This window comes from Onychomys torridus, chromosome 12 (genome assembly GCF_903995425.1).
Source record: "Onychomys torridus chromosome 12, mOncTor1.1, whole genome shotgun sequence".
In the NCBI taxonomy this organism is placed as follows: Eukaryota; Metazoa; Chordata; class Mammalia; order Rodentia; family Cricetidae; genus Onychomys; species Onychomys torridus.
The window spans coordinates 75,575,528-75,597,188 of NC_050454.1; the positions used below are offsets into that span (position 1 = coordinate 75,575,528).

The window sequence follows — 21,661 nt, forward strand, 5'->3', positions numbered from 1 at the left end:
TCTGGACATCCACGGTCTTCGGTGGTCTCTTTGGGGTCATGATCTGGGCATAACAATAACACTGATTATATGTTCAATCCATTCTTCCAAAAGTGCTTACTTGACCTTTAAAGGTGTAAGTATTCTTTTGCATTCTGTGTTATCATTATCAAAAGCCAAAGATTGAGTTAATGCTTGTCTTAATTGTGGGTCTGATATTGACTTGTTTACAGCTGTCGTCAGCCATTATAAAAAAAAAATCAGTAAACATTTCTTTGGACCCTTGGAAAACAATAGTATATATAGCTCAGTTGTTTTCTCTGGTTCTGGGATTCTTTTCCCCAAGTATTTAAAGCTGCTATATGGCATAGGGATAATGTATGCACATCAAAGGTAGCTTTTACATTTATATTAGCAAAACAGCCCTCACCAAGAATTGGACCTTGGGTGATCTCAAAACCTCAAATTTTTTCCTTGTTGCTCAAGGGCTTTAGCTTCTTTTCTCAACCAGCTTTTCCATTGTAACTGCTGGCTATATTCGAACACAGCTGAGATGAATTGATTCCAGTCATCTGGTATAATTCTATTTCTAGAAGACCACACATCAGTTTTACTTATGTTGAATATATTCCATAGGTGACTACCACTTCCTTAATATTTTTTAAATCTCTTATATGAATGGCAGATATATTCCATATATTCTTCAAGATGTGTATTATCTGGTGGCTTCTCGTGTATGGTGACAGGATATGCCATTTTATAAGAGCCACCTGGCGATGTTATTACTTGCATGGCTCTCCCCTTCTGCGTATTTGTTTCTTTATTATCTTTACTGAGGGACTACTCCAGAGCTTGAAATCAATTAATTACCACCTGTTTCAGTGTTTAATCCTCCTGTTGTAAAGGATTCTAGAGATTTCATTGAATCATACAATTTTTTATATTCACCAGAAACATATGATTCCAAAGACTATTCTATCAATTAGCAATGATCTTTCCTTTTTAGATAATATCTGAATGGCATTAAAGTTGATCTAAAGAGTTATTGTTTTATCCATTAAGTATTTATATTATCAATAAAATTACATCTGACTGTCCAGTTATTTTTAATGGACTGGAGTTCTTGTGGTAAATTAGCAGATTGCAAAGGAAGAATTCTTTTTAAGTCTTTATTGCCACTTTGCAAAATCTGAAGTTCTTGTGGTAAATTAGCGGATTCCATAGAAAGAATCTTTCTATTTAAGTCCTCATTACTACTTTGTAAAGCCTGTATCAGTCTCATTAATATCTAATTTTTGCTGTTATTATTAAGCCAATTTTTCTATAATATGAGATATATCACTTGCTAATTGCTATTATGTTGAACATTGTATACATCCCAGGTTGGTTGTATATTGTAAAATTTCATTCATAGTAGAAACAAGAAAGTTTTTAAATTCCTAGTGGTGAAATTGTCTGCCATTGTTTGAGAAATATTCAAAATTTGTAAAGAAACATTTTATTGTTTATTTATTAATCAGTTAATATGTAAAGTATTGAGTAATTTTACCTCAGATGAAATCCTTGAGAGCTGGTCCTAACAGTTCTCTACATGTTCCAGATGTCCCAGTTCGTGCAATGGTTTTTTTAGTGTAGTAGCCATGTTTGGCCAGCAGGTGTCACAGGTGTAGTGTACAAGATGTGAGCTGACTCATCTTCCAAATGGGCTCTGTGAATCAAACACTAAATCAGGCAGCCCCTACCAGTGAGTACTGGGCAGAACGGCCTGGATCACAACAGATGAGGCAATATACTGAACAATTAGAAGCTCTGCTGGGACATCTGCAGATAGCCTACAGGGCTGGCTGCATGAACTGCAGCTGCTGTGCACAAAATGCTAATTTCTATGCTAATTCCCTGCGAGATTCCACCCTCCTGAATGCTTAAGGGAAGCTCTTCATCTGTGAATCCAGCATATTGGTTGTTAACTGCTTAGATGCAAGATTGCAAAACATCAGGAGCGGGGGGTGGGGGTGGTGGGGGGAAGGGGGGGGGGGGGGGGGAGGGGGGGGGGATTTAGGTCAATGGTAGAGCACTAGCGAACTTCTGCCAACCGGGGTTCCCCCATTGTGCTGTAAGTCTGTATTTAAGACCTCCTCCCTCCTTCAATAAATGGCATTTGACATTCAAAAAAAGAAAAAAGAAGAGGGGGTCAAGATCATGATGGGGAAAGCCACAGAGACAGCTGACCAGTGCTAGTTGGAGCTCACTGACTCTGGACTGACAGCTCGGGAACCTGCATGGGACCGAACTAGGCCGGCTGAATGTGGGTGACAGCTATGTGACTTGATCTGTTTGTGGGGTCCCTGGCAGCAGGACCAGGACTTATCCCAGATTCATGAACTGGCTTTTTGGAGCCCATTCCCTGCGGTGGGATACCTTGCTCAGCCTTGATACAATGGAGAGGGGCTAGGCTCTCCTTCAACTTGGTATGCCAGACTTTGTTGACTACCATGGGAGGCCTTACCCACTCTGAGGAGTGGATGGGGGTAGAGTGGGAGGGAGGTGAGGAGGTGGGAGAAAGGGAAGGAGGGGGAACTGGGGTTGGTATGTAAAATGGAAAAAAATTATAATAAATAAACATATTTAATAATAAAAAAGAAAAGAAAAGGAAGAGTCTGCTGGTAGTCTCTAACCAGGTGGGGAGTCTGTGGCCCGATCTGGGCACTACAAACCCAGAACTAGAAAGGCACCTAGCATGGGCACCTTTCTCTCTGATGCAGTGCTCTATCGCCACAGATCACTTGTGCTTCTGCCAGTGGTTTTTGTAAGCTGCAAGAGCCACCTGGCCTATAGGCTCCCGGCACAGCCACTGTATGCAGGCAGTCACCTGAGCAGAGATCAGATAGTTGGGGGGGTGTTGGACTGCACACAGGCTCTGCAGGGTGGAGAAACTCACCAGCAGCCACCTGCATGAATTAGGGTTTGGTCACATGAGTAGCCACAGTGGGGCATGTGGGGCTCAGATCCATGTGGTTGGGACTGAGCAGTGTGGGGTGCTAGCAAGGCAGGCTTGCAGTGAGCACATGAGCCTCTCAGCATACCTGCCACCACTGCTGTGGAGGCTGTGTGCAGGAGCTACAGGGAGTGTGGGATCTTTTTTCACTTGGGGGTCACTTATTAAGATCAATCTATGAGAAATAGGGATTTATTAAAGATATACATTGAGGACATACACTCACCAATACAGAATAGAGTAGGCCACTGAAGTAGTCCTCTGATCTAACTGGGAGCAAATCCACTTCACAGGTAGCAGGGAGAAGGGACTTGTGACCCTTCTCCCTTTCCTTTTAGGAGGTCATGTACAATGGCAAGAAGTACTACCTCTTTTGGGCCCTATAGCCCAAGGTCATGGGTGGAGCAAATACCACTTTAAGAGATGAATGCATGCTATCATTAAAGATATTTTTCTTTATTAATCCTTTAAGTGTGTGGAGTGATTTTTCCCTGGGAAGGCATGTTAATTTTAGAACAGCTACACTTCCAGCCTTTTAGAAAAATGTTTCTGAAACAAACTCTCTTATGTTGACACAGGTGGCCTTGGTTTCAGTCTGGTGCTCTGCAGGGCAATGACCTTGCTGTCCTTTATATTACACTTGTAAAATCTTAAATGATTGTACCACCTCAAGAGTTTCAAAATGATCCATTCTAGTCATGCAATTGAATATGTACTTCAGTAAAAGGAAAAGGATTTGCATATGGAGCATGGTTTCTACCTTCAGACCTGAATAGAAGGAATAGTTCATTGTGCATACTGCAGAGGGAAACAGAGTAGGTAATCAGCTGCTGGAGTCACCATTATGAAAAAGGACCTGATTGTAGCAGGGGGAGTGGTTTTGTAATTTCCCAGCATTTACTAATTGATGTCTTGTGAATGAAGACAGACCAGACTGGTTGGTGTACAATTTGAGAAGGTCATCTTGCACCAAAGAATATGGAATTTTCAATTAGGCAATTGAACTTTCCTATGCAAATATGCTCAATCAAATATGCTCTGAGTTATGTTAGCTCAGAGGTTTGAGAAAAAGGCCACTGACCATAACTCTGTGTGTGAGATTACAGATCTCAGAAGCCAATAAGTGCATATGGGAAAAATCAATCAGTCTCTTATTAATGGAATTCCCTCTACTAGAGAAGGTCCTCTTTTTCAAAGTCAATATAGTTAAGTTTTCTATCTTAAAAATACATTGTTTTTATCAGTTTAAAATGTCACTTATTGGTATTACTTTTAAAAATGTTTTCTTTAAGTGTATTACTGCTCTTATTTCTCTTTTGGGCCACAAGACTATATCATAGAGATTTAGCTGTGTATTAAAGCTGAACTTTGACCGGCCAAGGGTCTGTCAAAAGGCAAAGCCATTTTTTATGAATATTTGGTGTTACCTAGCCTTTAATATTTCAGCTGTCTTCTGCTATGAAATCTGTATGTGCCCAGACCAATTAATTGGTAAATCAGCTCCCCAGACCTGCTGAACCTACTAAGTTACTAACTGCCCTGCTGAGTTTAGGAAAGCTGGCTGGAGACACCTAGCTTTGTTTCCTGTGCTAATGAAGCTCAGATCATCTCTTCCGCTTAAGGAGGCCTAGTGGTTCTCCAGAGCACTTTGAAAACAGCAGATGTTTTTACATTTCAAGGTGAGAGATAAAACAACATTCCTGAGGAGGTAGGGAAGGAGGGGCCCAGGGAAAGAAAAGGCGGGTGTGTTCTGTAGACAGGGACAGAACTGCATGGAGAGAGAAAAGAGAGGACAACAGGTTCTAAAGAGGGTAAGCAGATCTCGAGTAGAGTTTTCTGAGTGCCAGGAGTAGAGAGCAGCAGAGATGGAGAAAGAGGATACAGAGGATGAAGATGAGGCTGAAAGTATAGGAGTTTAGTCATTAGCTGGATTATGAGCTTGGGAGCTGGATGGAACTGCAGTTATGGAGACAGGATTTCATCCCAGAGAAATAAAGTAGATGTATATAGAGCTTGGTATGCCTAGAGTTGTTCCTGCCTTGAATGCCTGGTGGAGCTATAGCTGAATTGATGTAATTTTGTCTTAGAAGAATGAAGTTAACAGACATAGGAACATAGTGTATGTAGATTTTTTTCCCCTAATATCCCACGCTGGACATAGCAAAGCCCCCTTGAACCCTGGGGAATCAATATATCTCTATTTGTTTCTGTTCTCTAATATTTCTAGGTCATTAATAGTTTCATTCCTTTTGTCTCAAGTGATTTTGATTATTGATTTCTGTTTAGGGCAATGTCTCCTATACCTTAGGCTTGCCTCATGCTATGGAATTGAGAATTGCTTTGAAAACCTAATCCTGGTTCTGCTGACCAGTGCTGGAAAGACAGTCCTGCAACTCCTTCTAGACTGGGCCTTGGCAGCTCAGTAAGAAGGAAAAATAGACTGAAAGACCCCCCACCAAAGTCGCAGGCACAGTTCCCCCAGTAACCCAAAAGGAGCTGAGGGAAGAGATATCTTAAAACAAACAACTGAGTCAGTTCCCCTCTCTGGAGAGGGTGAAGCCAGGTGTTCTCAAAAGAACAAAGCCAGGATGTCTGGTGGTGACAGATTAACCATGAGATGCCCCTCTCTGGAGATGGGCTGTAAAACTCCTGACAGGGCAAACAGATAAGCTGAAATAAGACAAAGTCCAGGCCCAGAAAAAACTGGACCAATCAAGGATGGACCCGTACTAACCCCCCTCCCCTCTAAGAAATTTTATGGGTTTTGCCTATAAAAACTAACTTCCCCAAGAAAGAGGAACTCCTCCCTGCCTCACTGTGCTGCGGCCAGTGAGTGCTTGAGATGAGTTCCCTGCCATGACTTGTAACAGGAATAAACCTTGCTTTTGCATTCCAGCATGCTCGTCTTCTGTCGTCTTCTGTGGTCTCTTTGGGGGTCACGGTCTGGGCACAACATAGACCACTTAATGAATGTCCATCAATCTCTTTGGCCTTTATTCCCTAACCCTAACCCTAACCCTAACCCTAACCCTAACCCTAACCCTAACCCTAACCCTAAAGTTTGAAGTTGATGTAGTGATGGTACAGAAAGGGAGGGGCAGGAAGGTGGGTGAGAACTAACTTCAACAGTAGTTGAGATTAGCAATATGGAGTCATGTAATCAATTTAAAATGATCCATAAATATCTTGACTGGCCATTTCTTGGGGTCCATAGACCAGAGCATTTTATAATCTAGATAAAGGACTGACTTTATCATGATACCAAATTACTGTAACACTAATTCAACCAATATAGAAGATCTAGGTAAAATGATGTGGCCCTGCCTAACAGGACTATTACTTTCCTTGTTTAAGATATATCACCTCAGATAAAAAAGATATGAATAGAGCGTGAATTGTTGAGACCAAGATTGGAAAAGCACAGGGACAAATAGCCAATTGAATGGAAGCACATGAATTATGAACCAAAGGCTGTGGAGCCCCCAGCTGGAGCAGGCCCTCTGGATAAGTGAGACAGTTGAATAGCTTGATCTGTTTGGGAAGCACCCAGTCTGTGGGACCAGGACCTGTCCTTAGTGCATGAGCTGGCTGTTTGGAACCTTGGACTTACACAGGGACACTTTGCTTAGTCTGGAAGGAGAGGACTGGACCTGCCTGTACTGAATCCACCAGGTTTAAATGAATCCCCAGGGGTGTCTTGATCCTGGAGAAGATGGGAATAGAGGGGAGGAGCTGGGGGGAAAGTGGGGGGGGGGGCGGGAGGGGGGAGGACAGGGGAACCCATGGCTGATGTATAAAATTAAAACACATAATAATAATGATAAAATAAATAAAAAAGATACGAATAATCCTTGGTTTGCTCTCATACGAATCCCTAGTCTCTGGAATACATAGTCATAAATTGTTTCAACTTTTCAAAATAAGTCTTTGAGATTATGACTACATCATACCCACAGTCTCTTTCTTGCCTATTAGCCCTACCATAGACCGCCTATCATTTTCTAATTCATGGCCCATTTTTCATTAACAACAGTTACACAGTAACAACAGTTACTATTTGAATATGATCTGTGTTTGGCTGTAGTACTTTCCAGCTATGAAGCAAAGGGTTGGCTGCACTGGACAATCAGTGTGTATTGTAATTTGTACACAAAGGACTATGTGCCTTGGAAGAGGAATAGGAAGTGCTCTGAGAAAGTGGAAGCATTTCTACTAAAATACTAATTTTCCAGGTTAGGGCCCCGTCTGCCCTTGGGGTGGAAGGGAAGAGCTGGGGAGGCCTCTACTGTCTGTGTCATTTTATCTCTGATCACCCAAGTAAGGGAGTTGCTCCTATCCTGAGTCCCAGTTGGGTGGCCCTAGCTAATGTGGGACCCTGGGAAGGCTTAGCACTTAGGAGTACCAGTGGGAGGTAGCTTGCAGGTTCTTTCCAGGATTCTTCTCTGACTCTGCTGTAGGGAGCTATGAGGGAAAGCACAAGCCATGCCATAGTGAGTGTGGGGGCCACTGACCCCAGACCAAGAGGAGCAGCAGTGCTGATCTGTCAGCTTCTGTGACTAGTATGTATAAGAGCCAGATTGTGGTTCCTTTGGTCCATGTGGTGATCTGGGCAGTGGCCCTTCTTCTCTATGACTCTCTGAATGTGGATTCTGTGGTGAGGGGAGGCTCTGCTGCTCTGGCTATTTGAGGCTTTGATATTTGTAATAGATGTGTCCAGTGAGCACACACAGGCATTGCTTTTAGTGTGAAGTGTAAAGACAGATGGAAAACTGAGGGTCTGGTTTCTAGAAATTCTTAACATTGCACTTTGCTTCCAGATTTGTCTTATAAATGTTAGAAATAGTTAAAAACTGGTAGAAAGAAGTATTGGGGATCATTCTTCAGGAATATGTAATTAGAATGTTTGAAAATTTCTGATATCAGTCTCAATCTGATTCAGAAAAGTTCAGTTCCAGGGGAGAAAAGAAGTTTCTGAGCTGTAGAGATATTTAAGGTTTGCATGTTGTTGGGCAGGCGGATAGGGCAGATACCGCATCATATGCCCTAACCCATGTGGCAGGACATAGTCATTAAATTATTCTTCTGCACTGTTTTGTGATTGGGAATCAGTGGGACTGAGTGTGCTTGAAGCCACAAGTTTGCAGGACCATCACATGAGATGACCTCCAACTGTCATGAGAGCTCTCGAGCTGGGACATCTTTCTTTGGATGAAATACAGTAGCTGCGGGTCAGAAATGTAACAGTTTAAGGGTCACTTTGAGTTAATTTTGTGGGAATTGTGAACTCTGTGTTAACTTCTATACACATAGAAGTATAGGTAGTTGGGTAACATTGGTCAAGATCACACTTTTTCTGGGTCATGAGTTTCCTTTGGCCTTTTGTTTAAGTTGACTATAATTTTTTGGCTTTTGTTCTTGACTCTTTCTATTTTCTTTATACTTTCATAACTATTATACATATTCTTGGTTGTTTTAACTTTATGGTAAACATAGAAGTCAAATCGTGTTAATATGTATATTATTTTTTCATAATCCTCTTGATCATTCTGCGTGTTTTCATGTTGCATGTAGCATTGGAATCAGGAATTCTGTTATAAATTTTGAGTATTTTTTTATTGTATTCAATTCATGCAGTTAATCTACCATACACAATATTTTAATATTGATACATCATGTGCCCATGGATCATTTATTTATCTCTTTGTTTATTTACATTTTATTGTTGTTAGTCTGTGAAAGACTTTTACTTTATTGAATAAAAGGTACTATGGGGCTGGGCAGGTGGCACAATATGTATTCTTCTTGGGGATGACCTGAGTTCATATCCCAATATCCAAGTTGAGAGTCTCATAACCACCTGCTACTCCAGATCTATTGGATCTGACATCCTCGTTTCTTGTATGTCACCTGTATACACATGGAAGATGTTCTCTCTCACACAAACATATACAAAATGTGAGGATAACCTTGTTTTCAAAAGTTCTTGTGACTCATAAAGCAATTAGAGCAAAACAAGTTGCATTAGGTGTATAATACAAGTCATATATTGTTTCCTTAAAAATCTATTGTCTTGGGACTGGAGAGATGGTTTGGAGGTTAAGAGCACTGGCTATTCTTCCAGAGGTCCTGAGTTCAATTCCCAGCAACCACATGGTGGCTCACAACCATCTGTAATGAGATCTGGTCCCCTCTGAGATCTGGCCTGCAGTCATACATGCTGTATACGTAATAAATAAATAAATCTTAAAAAAATTTATTGTCTTGCATTTGGTTTGGAAAAGTTTTAATTTCTCACTCTGATAAGATTTACAGATAGTCATCAGTCCATGGAAACAAAATGTTGCCTAAGTGACCCTAACAAATATCCTTTTCTTTAAGAGAATGAGATCCCTTTTAGTAATTATAACTATTTTCTACAAAGTTTAAACATCAGAAAGCTTCAAGTGAATCGCTCCAATTTTGGTGGAATAGATCTCCTTGCCCAATCCATTTTTTGTTATTGGCAAAGGACAGAATCAGAATGCACAGAATGAGTGCTGGCCAGTGATTTCTTGTGGTTTAATTTTGATTATAATCTTGCCATTCTTGTTTAAAGGACCATGATTTATATTTGTAGGTCTTTTTGTCTTGTTTGTTCAGTGGTGCCATCTATGTTGTTTTATTAATTATCTAAATTTTTTGTTGTTTCTCTGGAAAATGATGGATGTTCACTGTAGACAAATTTCCAAACAATCTTATTAAATAAGAAACATGAAGCCAGAAATTGGGGTGAAGCCTGAGTTCAGTGGAATAGGAAAGCTACAACTAATCTCACCTCATCAACTCTGCAGCTTCCAAAGAGAGCTACTTCCTGTATACTCATACCTATATGCCTTTCTGTTCTGCTCTCTCAGCCCAGCTACATCACTTCCTCTTTCTACCCAGCTCTGTCACTTCTTGTCTGTCTATACAGACCTCCAGACCTCTATGGTTAGTGCTGTCAACATGCCTGGCTTTGTTTCCCAGTGTGGCCTTGAACTCACAGAGGTTCAGACAGATCCCTGCCTGCCAAATGATTGGATTAAAGGCATATGCTACCATTGTCTGACTTCTATGTTTATTTATAGTGGCTATAATGACTGGCTTTTTTCTCTGATCCTCAGATAAATTTTATTGGGGGACACAGTATATTAGGTGACACAATAAATCATCACAGTTCACCTTTGTTTTTTGTTTTTGTTTTTCAGAAAATTTATATTATTTTATGAGTTCCTTGAGTTTATGTTGGATTGGGAAGATTCTGTGGAGAAACAGTTTTAGTTTTCTCTTCTTGATCTTAGAGGCTCACTTATCTGCTGTGGGATATTCTGTATATTAAATGTGTTGCTCTGATTGGTTAATAAATAAAACACTGATTGGCCAGTAGCCAGGCAGGAAGTATAGATGGGACAAGGAGAGAAGAGAATTCTGGTAACAGAGAGGCTGAGTCAGAGAGACACTGCCAGCCACCGCTGCCATGATAAGCGAGATATAAGGTATTGGTAAGCCACGAGCAACGTGGCAACTTATAGATAGATTATTAGAAATGGGTTATTTAAGATATTAAAAACAGCTAATTAGAAGCCTGAGCCATTAGACCAAACAGTTTAAATAATATAAGTGTCTCTGTGTTTATTTTATAAGTGGCTGCAGGACTGCCAGTGCTTGGCAGGAGCTGGAGAAAAAAAAAACTCTCTAGCTACACTTCTCATTTCTTGATATATCTGTGTTTTCCAGTTGTTGCTATCTTCATGTTTGGGTTTTTACTGCTTAAGTTATTGATATGGTTACTATATAGGTTTTGTGTTTTTAAAATCTTCTCATATATAATTGTCTCTGTCTTAATTAGCTTCAGATGTCAACATGATGTAGCCTAGAATCATCTGAGGGAACATTAATTGAGGCTTTGCTCAGATCAGAATTGCTAGTTATTATGTTTGTGAGAATTGTGTTGATTGATGATTGATGTAGGAAGGCTCTTCCACTAAGGTTTCAATACCCTAAGCAAGTGGGCTTGAAATGGATAAGAGATCTGGCTTAGGACAAGACAGTGACCATTGTATATTGGAAATTCTTAATTTGTATCTTGATTTTACAAGATACGACAGTCAAGAGATTGTCTTGAGTGTCAGAAGATACCTTGGACATTTGCACTGTTTGGGTTGTTACAGATTATGAGGATAATTGAATTTAGACTAAATGCATTTGTATTTTTTATTTTTTATTTGTATTTATTCTTATCTCATATAATACATTTTGACTGCAGTTCCTCCTTCCTCCAATCCTCCCAGTCTCCTCCCAAAATTCCCATTTCCCCAGATCCACTGCTATTCTCTTTACCTTCAGAAAAGAGCAGGCCTCCCAAGGATATCAGCCAAACACATCATAACAAGGTGTAATAAGACTAGGCACAAACCCTCATATCAAGGCTAGACAAGGTAATCCAATAGGAGGAAAAGAGTTCCAGGAGCAGGCAAAAGAATCAAGAGATACCACAATTCCTACAGTTAGTTCCCACAAACACTCCAAGCTAAACAACCATAACATGTATGCAGAGGACCTGACATAGAGCTATTCAGACTCTATGATTGCCACTTCAGTTTCTCTGAGCCCTATGAGCCTTGCTTAGTTGATTCCGTGGGCCATGTTTACCTGATTTCCTCAACCCCTCTAGATCCTCCAGTCTTTACTCCCTCCTTCCACAGGACTCCTAGAACTCAAGCTAAAGTTTGGGTAGGGATCTCTACATGTGCTCCCATCATCTGCTGGAAGAAGCTTCTCTGTTGACAATTGGGCTGGGGACCAATCTATGATTATAGCAGAATATAGTTATGAATCATTTCATTAATTTTTTTCTTGGTCAGTTGTATTTGGTTCTATCCTAGTTCTCTGAGCCATCCAAGTTCAGTGTCAGGCTTGGGCTTCCTCTCACAGCTTGGACTTCAAGTTAGACCAGTCATTGGTTGATCACTATAGAAGCTCTGGGCCACCACTGTCCCAGCATATCTTGGAGGCAGGATAAGTATGGGTCTAATGTTTTGTGACTGGCTTGGTGTCCCACTCCTACCACTGGGAGACTTATGTGGCTACATAAAATGGCTAATTAAGCTTCTGTATTCTTGATTACCAGGAGTCCTCACTAGGATCACCTGTATAGGTTCTAGGAAGTTTGCACTGCACTGTATCCATATTCCTGCTAAAACCTCCCCTATTCTAGTCATCTCTCCCTGTATTCTCCACCTCTCCCTTCCATGCTCACTTAATCTATCCTGTTCTCATTCCTACCTGCCTCCAGTGCACCCACAAAATCTATTCTATTTCCTCTTCCCAGGGAGATTCATACATCTTCCCTAGAGCTGTTCTTGTTACTTACCCTTTCTGTATCTCTGGATCGTACTGTGATTAACTGTGATTACTGTGATTGTACTTAACTGCTAATTTCCAATTGTAAGTGAGTACATATTATGTTTATCTTTGTGCTTATGGGTTGCCTCACTCAGAATAATAAAGAACTCAAGAAACTAGACAACAAACCAAATAATCCATTTATAATGGGGTACACCTCTAAACAGAATTCTCAGTAGAGAAATCTAAAATTGCTGAGAAACACTTGAAGAAATGTTCAACATTCTTAGCCACCAGGGGAATGCATATCAAAACTGCTTTGAGATTTCATCTTAAACCTGTCAGAATGGTTAAGATCAATAACACAAGTGACAGCTAATGCTGGCAAGGACATTGAGCAAAGGGATTCATTTCTGTTGCAAGTGCAAACTTGTACAGGCACTGTGGAAATCAAATGCAATCCTCAGAAAATTGGGAATCAATCTACCTCAAGACCCAGGTATACTACTCCTGGGCATATACCCAAAAGATGCTCCTCCATCCTACCACAAGGGCACTTGCCCAACTATATTCATAGTGACTTTATTCATAATAGCTAGAAATTGTTATGTCTGTGAGAGACTGTGTTGATTGATGATTGATATGGTAAGGCTCCTCCACTGTGGGTGGCAATATCCCTAAGAAAATGGGCCTGGGCTGGAAAAGGGAGCTATCTAAGTGACTAGGCAAGAGAGAAAGCCAGGAAACAGTCTTTGCCCCATGGATTTTGCCTTGGATTGTTAGCTTGAGTTTCTATCCTAAGCTCCCAAAATGATGGGGTGTGATCTCATACCATCAGCCAAATAAACCCATTCATTGACTAAAATGCTTTTGGCTAGAGAATTTAATCAAAGCAGCATAAAAGCAAGTTGGAACAAAAATGGAATACCAAAGGTGATTTGTTACTAGATGGAGCCTGGGAATATTGTCTTTTGGAAGACTGTGGAAGATATCAATACTTTGGGTCACATAAACCATAGAAAGTTATACCCAGAACTTAATTGGCTGTTCTTGTAGGACCAGGAAGATAAGAATGTTAAGAGTAATGGCAGAAAATGGAGATTGAGATTATAGGATTTTAGTTGGAAATAGACTCCATAAAAAATTAAGGTAGAGGTCTTTTGTGTTTTATTTTTGCTCTTTCTTATTCAGCCTATGCCCTGGAAATTTAGCAAGGCAGAATTAAAAAATAATGGGCTAATTTCTTAAATGGAATATTGAATCTGTTGAATGGTTATTACTGATGACCTTTTTCTGGTCTACAGTGGAAAAAAAAGTGTGGCAGAAATAAATGAAAATGAGAAGGTAGTTTCAGATGGCAATCAAGTGCAGAGACAGGCAGGAGTTTTCTAGGAGTTTATCACTGGTATAAAGAAGGACCTTGCTATGGAATGGAGGCCTATCAAGGTGCCTTAAAGGTAAGACTCTATCCAGCTAAACCTTCAACTTATGGAAGGAGTAGGCAAAGTGATTCCTAGTTTCAGGAAGTAACTTCATACCTGCTGTACCCGTGGTCCAAGTGTGTCAGTGTCCATTGCAATTAGAAATCAAACTTTGCAGGATCACCTGTCATGTGCTGGTCCTGGAAACAGAAAGAATGGATTCTTAGTCAGTGGATATAGTTCAGTATTATTGCAGGCATCTATGTTTGGTAGAGTCAGTAACCCAGTGAGGCGACTGTGAGAGTTCATTGCATGAAGCTGTGAGGATGAAACCTGGTGTTGTTGCCTTTAAAAAACAAAACAAAACAAAACAAAAACAAAACTCTTTACTCTTTTGGGGGCCTGCCACCCAGGTCTCAAATAAATCACATACACACAGAGACTTATTCTTTCTTATAAATGCCCAGCCTTAGCTTGGCTTATTTCTAGCCAACTTCTCTTAAACTATCCCATCTATCTTTTGCCTCTGGGCTTTTATCTTTCTCTAGTCTGTATACCTTTCTTTACTTTTTACTTCATGGCTTGCTGTGTAGCTGGGTGGCTGGCCCCAGTGCCCTCTTCTTTTCTTACTCCTCCTTTCTTTTTTCCTCCCAGATTTCTCCTCCCATTTATTCTTTCTGTTTGTTAGCCCCACCTAGCCTTTCCTGCCAAGCTATTGGCCATTCAGCTTTTTATTAGACCAATCAGATATTTTAGTCAGGCAAAGTATTACAGCTTCACAGTTAAACAAATGCAACATAAAATAATGCAGCACATCTTTGTATCATTAAAACAAATGTTCCAAAGCATAAATAAAATGCATCTTAAAATAGTATTCCACTATAGCCTGTGTTGCATTTTCAGACTACAAGATGTTCAGATACCTAAGCTATGAGACATCTTTCATGGAAACCTAACTGCATATAGGAAATAGAAGTAACCAATGAAAGAGATGTATGAAAATTTGCAGGGATATAGCCACATAAGCCTTTTGAAACTGAAGCACCATGCATCTGAGATAGTGCTACAGGATTTGATGTTTGTCCTGCTATGTTTCTGGCCTTGGTCCAGTCTTCCCTTACTATGTCTCCATTTCTTTCTTTTGAAATGTGAATGGTATTCTGTGCCATTGTATGTTGGAAAAAGATAACTTGTTTTCTGGTTTTACAAGGTGTCACTGTAAAGAGATTGCCTTCAGTGTCAGAAGAGATTTTTGGCATTTAAACAGTGTAGGAACTGTTGCAGACTATGAGGATCATTGAAGTGACTAAATGCATTTTCTTCATGGATGACTACTACGAGTCTATAGTGACTTCGGTCAGAATGTAGTTGATTGAATGAAAAACCTCCCAGACAGAATGATGTATTTGAACATGTGTCTCTCCTTGGTAGCTCTCTTTAGTGTGCTTGTGAAACCTTTACTAGGAGGAGCCTTTCTGGATGAAATTCCTCATTGAGGGTATGATATGAGTCTCTGTAGCTTTAACTCATTTTCTTTTCTTTGTGTCTACTGGGTTGTGTTTGAAACTAATCAGCTGGCTTCCTTCTTGTACTGTCATGCCTTTACCACCATTATAGACTCTATCTCTAAATCATATAAGATACAGTAGAAGCAAATGCTATTCGGTGCTAAGGCAGTTTAATAGCCTACTGTTTTAATTTTTTGTTTGTTTGTTCTTGAAGACAAGGTTTGTCTGTGTAGCCCTGGCTGTCCTGAAAGTAGCTTAGTACACCAGACTGGCCTCAAACTCAGAGATCCCCCTGACTCTGGCTTTCAAGTCCTGGGATTATAGGTGGGCCAACATACCTGGCTTTTTTTGTTTCTATATTATTGGGTGATGGGCCTGGAATGCAGGTTTTTGTGCATGTCAAGCATATGCTGTTGTTATGAGCTTCACCCATAGCTTAATATTTAAAATTTGGCAGAGGGTATCATTCTGTTTCCCAGGATAGCAAATATTCATGCCATTAGTACTGTCTGAGCCTTCTTAGTCATTGTATTGCAGGTGCATGACCTTCTTCCCACCTGTTGTATTTGTTTTGAAAATTTTAAATGAATATGAGTATTTTACTTGTATGCATGGATATGTACCATGTGGTTCTCACAGTGATCAAAAGATGGTCTCAGAAACTCTGAATTTGAAGTAATGGATAGTTGTAATCCCCCAGGTAAGTACTGGTAATTGAGCCACCTATATGCAAGACCAGCAAGAGCTCTTTACTACTGAGTCATCTCTCCTGCCCCGTGTTGATTATTTTTGAGCAACATTTACATCACTATTGTTTTCATCTGCTCATTTGTAACTGTTTAAACGTACAGCGAGTATCTTTAGTAAAATCTTATTGATGTTACAGTTTAAATTAGGGCATTTTAGGTTTCTGGGAGATAAATACAAAACTGGAGTGAATATATAACTCTTTGTAGGAACTTCAGTAAAAACCTCTGAGTTTTTCTATCTTTTTTTGTTTGTTTGTTTGACTGATTTTTGTATGGGAGGCAGGTTCTTAATATGTTCTTCTGGCTATCCTGGACCTGACTGCATAGACTAGGCTGGCATTTAACTCAGAGACAGATTTACCTACCTCTGCCTTCTGAGTGTTGAGATTAGAGGTATGAGCCAGTACATCTAGTTTGTCCATCTTATTTTTATTTTTGAAGTTAGTAGTTTTTCATATAATTTCTCGCATGTGTACTTTATACTGTTCTCTCTCTGTTAATAGTCATTTTTCTTGCAAGGTGATATCCTATTCAAAGGGTACGGAAATGACAGAGGTGGCCCTCCTATTTAGTTTCCTTCTAAAGCAACTTGGTGATTTTATTATGACCATGCCATGGAATAAATGTGGGGGACACTAGAATTATATGATTATAATGTCAAAAAAGTATACATTTACAGTGTTGTCAGTACCATGTTTTTTGTTTTATAAATGTATGGCGTATTTTAGGATGCAGTGATCTATAATGATGTGCATGTTGACTTCACTTGGGAAGAGTGGACTTTGCTGGATCCTTCCCAGAAGAATCTTTACAAAGATGTGATGCTGGAGACCTACAGGAACCTCACTACTATAGGTAAGACTGAATTTTCCTTCAGGTTTTAGAATAAGGGGACAACTGTTCTTAGTTATTGATGCTCTTCTGTAATTTAATTGAGAAAGAAGAAGGAGGAAGTGAATAAATCAGTTATGCTTCTAAGGTTCACTGAAAATTATAAATTAAAATTTTGCACAATTTTCAATAATATAACATACACTTTCTGGTACTACATTTTAGGATATAATTGGGAAGACCATAATATTGAAGAACATTGTCAAAGTTCTAGAAGACATGAAAGGTAATTTTCTTGTGCAAGATGATACAAATGTGCCTCTGAAGAAATTTTAATGTGACCTAGAAGTTTTAAATAAAAGCAACAGTGTAGATAAGCATAGCTTAAAGTGAATTGATGATTATTAAATTCTCACAAATCCATATACCTCAATTTTAGGTAGGTAAATTGCATCTGCAAAACATACTTTTAAGAAAGAAGAAAATAAAAAAAATGCCTTTAACAGATATCACCATTTGAATCATAGTGCCACAAGAGCTATGCTGTAGAACTGTCAATCCATTTATTTCATGCTACTCATATTACAAAAGGTATACATATTGAAGAGGTGATAAGTATACCTTCAAAATAAGCAAATAGTCCATAGTAAAGCTAGTGTAACTCCTATATTTTTTTTGCAACTGTGCTAAATTTAGTGAGATGAGGGAGTAAAGAGTCAAGGGGCAGTTTTTGTGGACTAACCTTAATTCCTATACCACACGTCTATGAGGAACAATAAGTCAAACTGTGAGAATTCAGTGTGGAAACCTTTTATTTGTTATTTTTCCTTTACTAGGTGTATCATATGCTATTCTGGACACAAGCCCTGTGAGCATAGGGATATGGAAAGACATAACCTCTCTTTCTGAACAATTAGAAGATACGTAGCAGTCCTCATATTGAGTATTCTTGTTGAATTTGATTCAAGTATACACGTAATTGATTTTTCCAGCTTCATTGTTAATGTATCAACAAACACACATTGCAGGAGAGCCCTATGAGTACTAGGACTGTGTAAATACTTCTGTTTGTCCTAGTTCACTTAGCAATTGTAGTATGACTCAAAGCACAGGATAATTTATAAATATAATAAGGGTGATAAATCTCTGAATTTTTCCAGTTCTCTTCAAATATGTGAAAAATCTCATATAGAAAAAAGATGCTATAAACATGAACCATGTAATAAAGGATCTTACCATCACAAGTATCTTCAAAGAGGCAAAACAATCCTTAATGAAGGGGAACAACATTAGTGTAAACACAGTGATAAAACCTTAAGATCTGATTCCTCTTTACAATTGGACCAAATTATAAAATTAATTCATACAGCTATGAACATTCAACAGTGTATTGAATGTGGTAAAGTGTTTACATATGCCAATTATCCTTGCAGGCATGAAAGAAGTCAAGCTGAAGAGAAACCTGTATATACTCAATGTGTTAAAGCCTTTGCATATGACACTCATCTTCAATGGAATGAAAGAACACATACTGGAGAGAAACCTTATGAATGTAATCAGTGTGGTAAAGCCTTTGCAAGTCACAGTTATTTCCAAATACATAAAAGAACACATACTGGAGAGAAACCCTATGAATGTGATCAATGTGATAAAGCCTTTGCACGTCACAATAATCTTCTAATGCATAAAAGAACACATACTGGAGACAAACCCTATGAATGTGATCAGTGTGGTAAAGCCTTTGCACGTCACAATAATCTTCTAATGCATAAAAGAACACATACTGGAGACAAACCCTATGAATGTGATCAGTGTGGTAAAGCCTTTGCGTTTCACACTTCTCTTCAACGACATGAAAGAACACATACTGGAGAGAAACCCTATGAATGTAATCAATGTGGTAAAGCCTTTGCACAACCCAGTAATCTTCAAATGCATAAAAGAACACATACTGGAGAGAAACCCTATCAGTGTAATCAATGTGGTAAAGCATTTTCACATCTTGGTCATCTTCAAAGGCATGGAAGAACACATACTGGAGAGAAACCCTATGAGTGTAATCAGTGTGGTAAAGCCTTTGCACATCTCAATACTCTTCAAATGCATAAAAGTGCACATGCTGGAGAGAAACCCTATGAATGTAATCAGTGTGGTAAAGCCTTTGCACAGCACAGTCAACTTCTAATGCATCAAAGAACACACACAGGAGAGAAACCCTATGAATGTAATATTTGTGGTAAAGCCTATGCACATCTTAGTACTCTTCAAATGCATCAAAGATCACATACTGGAGAGAAACCCTATGAATGTAATCAGTGTGGTAAAGCTTTTGCAAGTCACAGTTATTTCCGAATACACATAAGAACACATACTGGAGAGAAACCCTATGAATGTTATCAATGTGGTAAAGCCTTTGCATTTCACAAAAGTCTTCAGCGGCATGAAAGAACACATACTGGAGAGAAACCCTATGAATGCAATCAATGTGGTAAAGCCTTTGCAGATCTTAGTACTCTTCAAAGGCATGAAAGAACACATAGTGGAGAGAAACCCTATGAATGTAATCAGTGTGGTAAGGCCTTTGCACGTTGTAGTCATCTTCAAATGCATCAAAGAACACATACTGGAGAGAAACCCTATGAATGTAATCAGTGTGGTAAAGCCTTTGCACAGCATAGTCATCTTCAAATGCATCAAAGGACACATAATGGAGAGAAACCCTATGAATGTAATCAGTGTGGTAAAGCCTTTGCATGTATCAGTAGTATTCAAAGTCATATGAAAAAATTACACTGCAGAGAAACCATTTAAATATAGTCAATGTGATAAAGTTTTGCACTTTATATAAGAGTAATAATTTTTGTGTGCAATCAATCTGTTAAAGCCTTTGCATATTGCAATAGTCTTTGAGTACCTGAAAAAACTATTACTGAAAATCTTCATACTATAAAGTATTTGGTAAGATCTTTAGTCAACACACATTCAGTTACACAAGTATATGTATTCTAGAGAAGAAATTTTTACAGTGTCAACAACCTGTTCAAGTATTATGATGTCTGTCTCTATTTTGTTTGCACCTTCAAACTCATGGGAAAAAAACCTATGAATTTAAATAAGAAGATAACCCTTAGAGAAATTCATATTTACCTTCAATTACATGAAACAGCTAGTTCAAGTATAAAACTTTATGGATGTGTATTAGTGCCTTTTCTGTGTTGTGATATAATGTCTATGTCAACTTATAAAAGAGTTTGATTTGGCCCTTTGTTTCAGAGGGATATAGGATCACCATGAAAATGGCATGATGATAAGTGTAAGACATGGCAGCTAAAGCAGGAGTCTAGGATTTCACATCCTTAACCTGCAACATGAAGCAGAGAGTGAGAACAGGAAATGGTGTGTGGATGCAAATTCTGAAGGCCTACCCCAAGTGATATATTTCCTCCAGCAGGGCAGCATTTCCTAAATTTTTCCAAATGATACCACCAACTGAGAAGGACTGATTTCTCTGACTTCAATCTTACATGTTTGCTTTCTGTTACATGAACCAATTCTTGATGAAGAAAAACCCTGTAAGTAATCCTGTCTATGCCTCAACACCTGTGTTACAGGGATGAACGCTTACAAGAGAAAAACTTTCATGAGTGAAAATTTGTCTTTTTAAGATTAATTTTAATTATAATTATGTGATGTCAGTGTTTGTGTGGGTATGTGTGCTACAGAATGAAGAAATACGAAGTAGAAATTCAGCTGACTACGGCAAAGCTATTAGCTGGAAGAGTCAAGGATTTTTCCAGAGAAAGCTAAGACTCAAGGAGTATTGGTATTATTTGGTTTTTGAATATATCAGTTGTTTTCTGCTATGAATTTCAATGTGCACTATTATAGATTTCCCAATTGATTCTTTTTTCTAAGAACTTCTAAACAGTGTGGATTGATCATTGTTTGGGCATATACAATTGAGATATTTGGATGACAGTCACTCAGGCAAGGCTTCCTTCTTCTAGAGTTTTTGTTTCTCTTTTTTAACATTAGAATCAAATATCTCCTCTAGCTATCATCTAAGGCCAGGGACAGCTCTGGACAAAAGCATTTTATCTGACATACCTCTCAAACAGCCAAGGATAAATGACAGATGAGTACACATTACAGACCACCTGCTAGTCTCCAGAATTAAGGTAAATATCCATATGGAGACACCACCTAGGCCAGGTGGATGTTAGGTACATAGCTTTGATTCTTGTGAAAATTAAGCTCAGACCCTCCTTTCTTACACAGCCTTAGTGGTATCTCTAGACTTCCCTTTTGACATTTAACTTAGAACAAAAGGGCTTTTTGCATATCAGGAACATCAAGCTGTGACACAGCTACCTAGGTGCCCCAGCCCTGCCAGAAAATGGCACAGCTGAGTTATACTGAGATAGATAGAGCCCTAAAGAAATATAGGCAGTTTTATCTTACTCATGATTTATAGACTCCTAACATTTTTCCTAGCCACTTCTAAGATTATAGTTTGAGGACATAAATTCCCTTTTCAGTATCTCTCAACTGATTTCAGCCTTCAGTTGACCCCACGTCCTTTACTCACTCTCCTTTGTGTTGTAAATGAAACTGACAATCACTGTTCTTTGGGTAAATCCATTCACCTCTCCCTTTGACTCCTGGAAGCTGGATTATGCATGGAAAAGACTTAATTGCTTGTAAGTGTTTGCTGATTTCTTAGACAAAGTATTGATTTTGTTGGATGGCTGTTACTGATGACTCATTCAGGTCTACAGTGGAAAACAAACAAGTGGGACAGAAAAACAAAAAGTC

General features: G+C 39.0%; 1 pseudogene; it reads left to right on the forward strand.

The window, feature by feature from the left end:
• LOC118593946 overlaps positions 1–20,541 on the forward strand; it is a 50,531-nt pseudogene extending 29,990 nt beyond the window's left edge.
• The last annotated feature ends 1,120 nt before the right edge of the window (positions 20,542–21,661 follow it).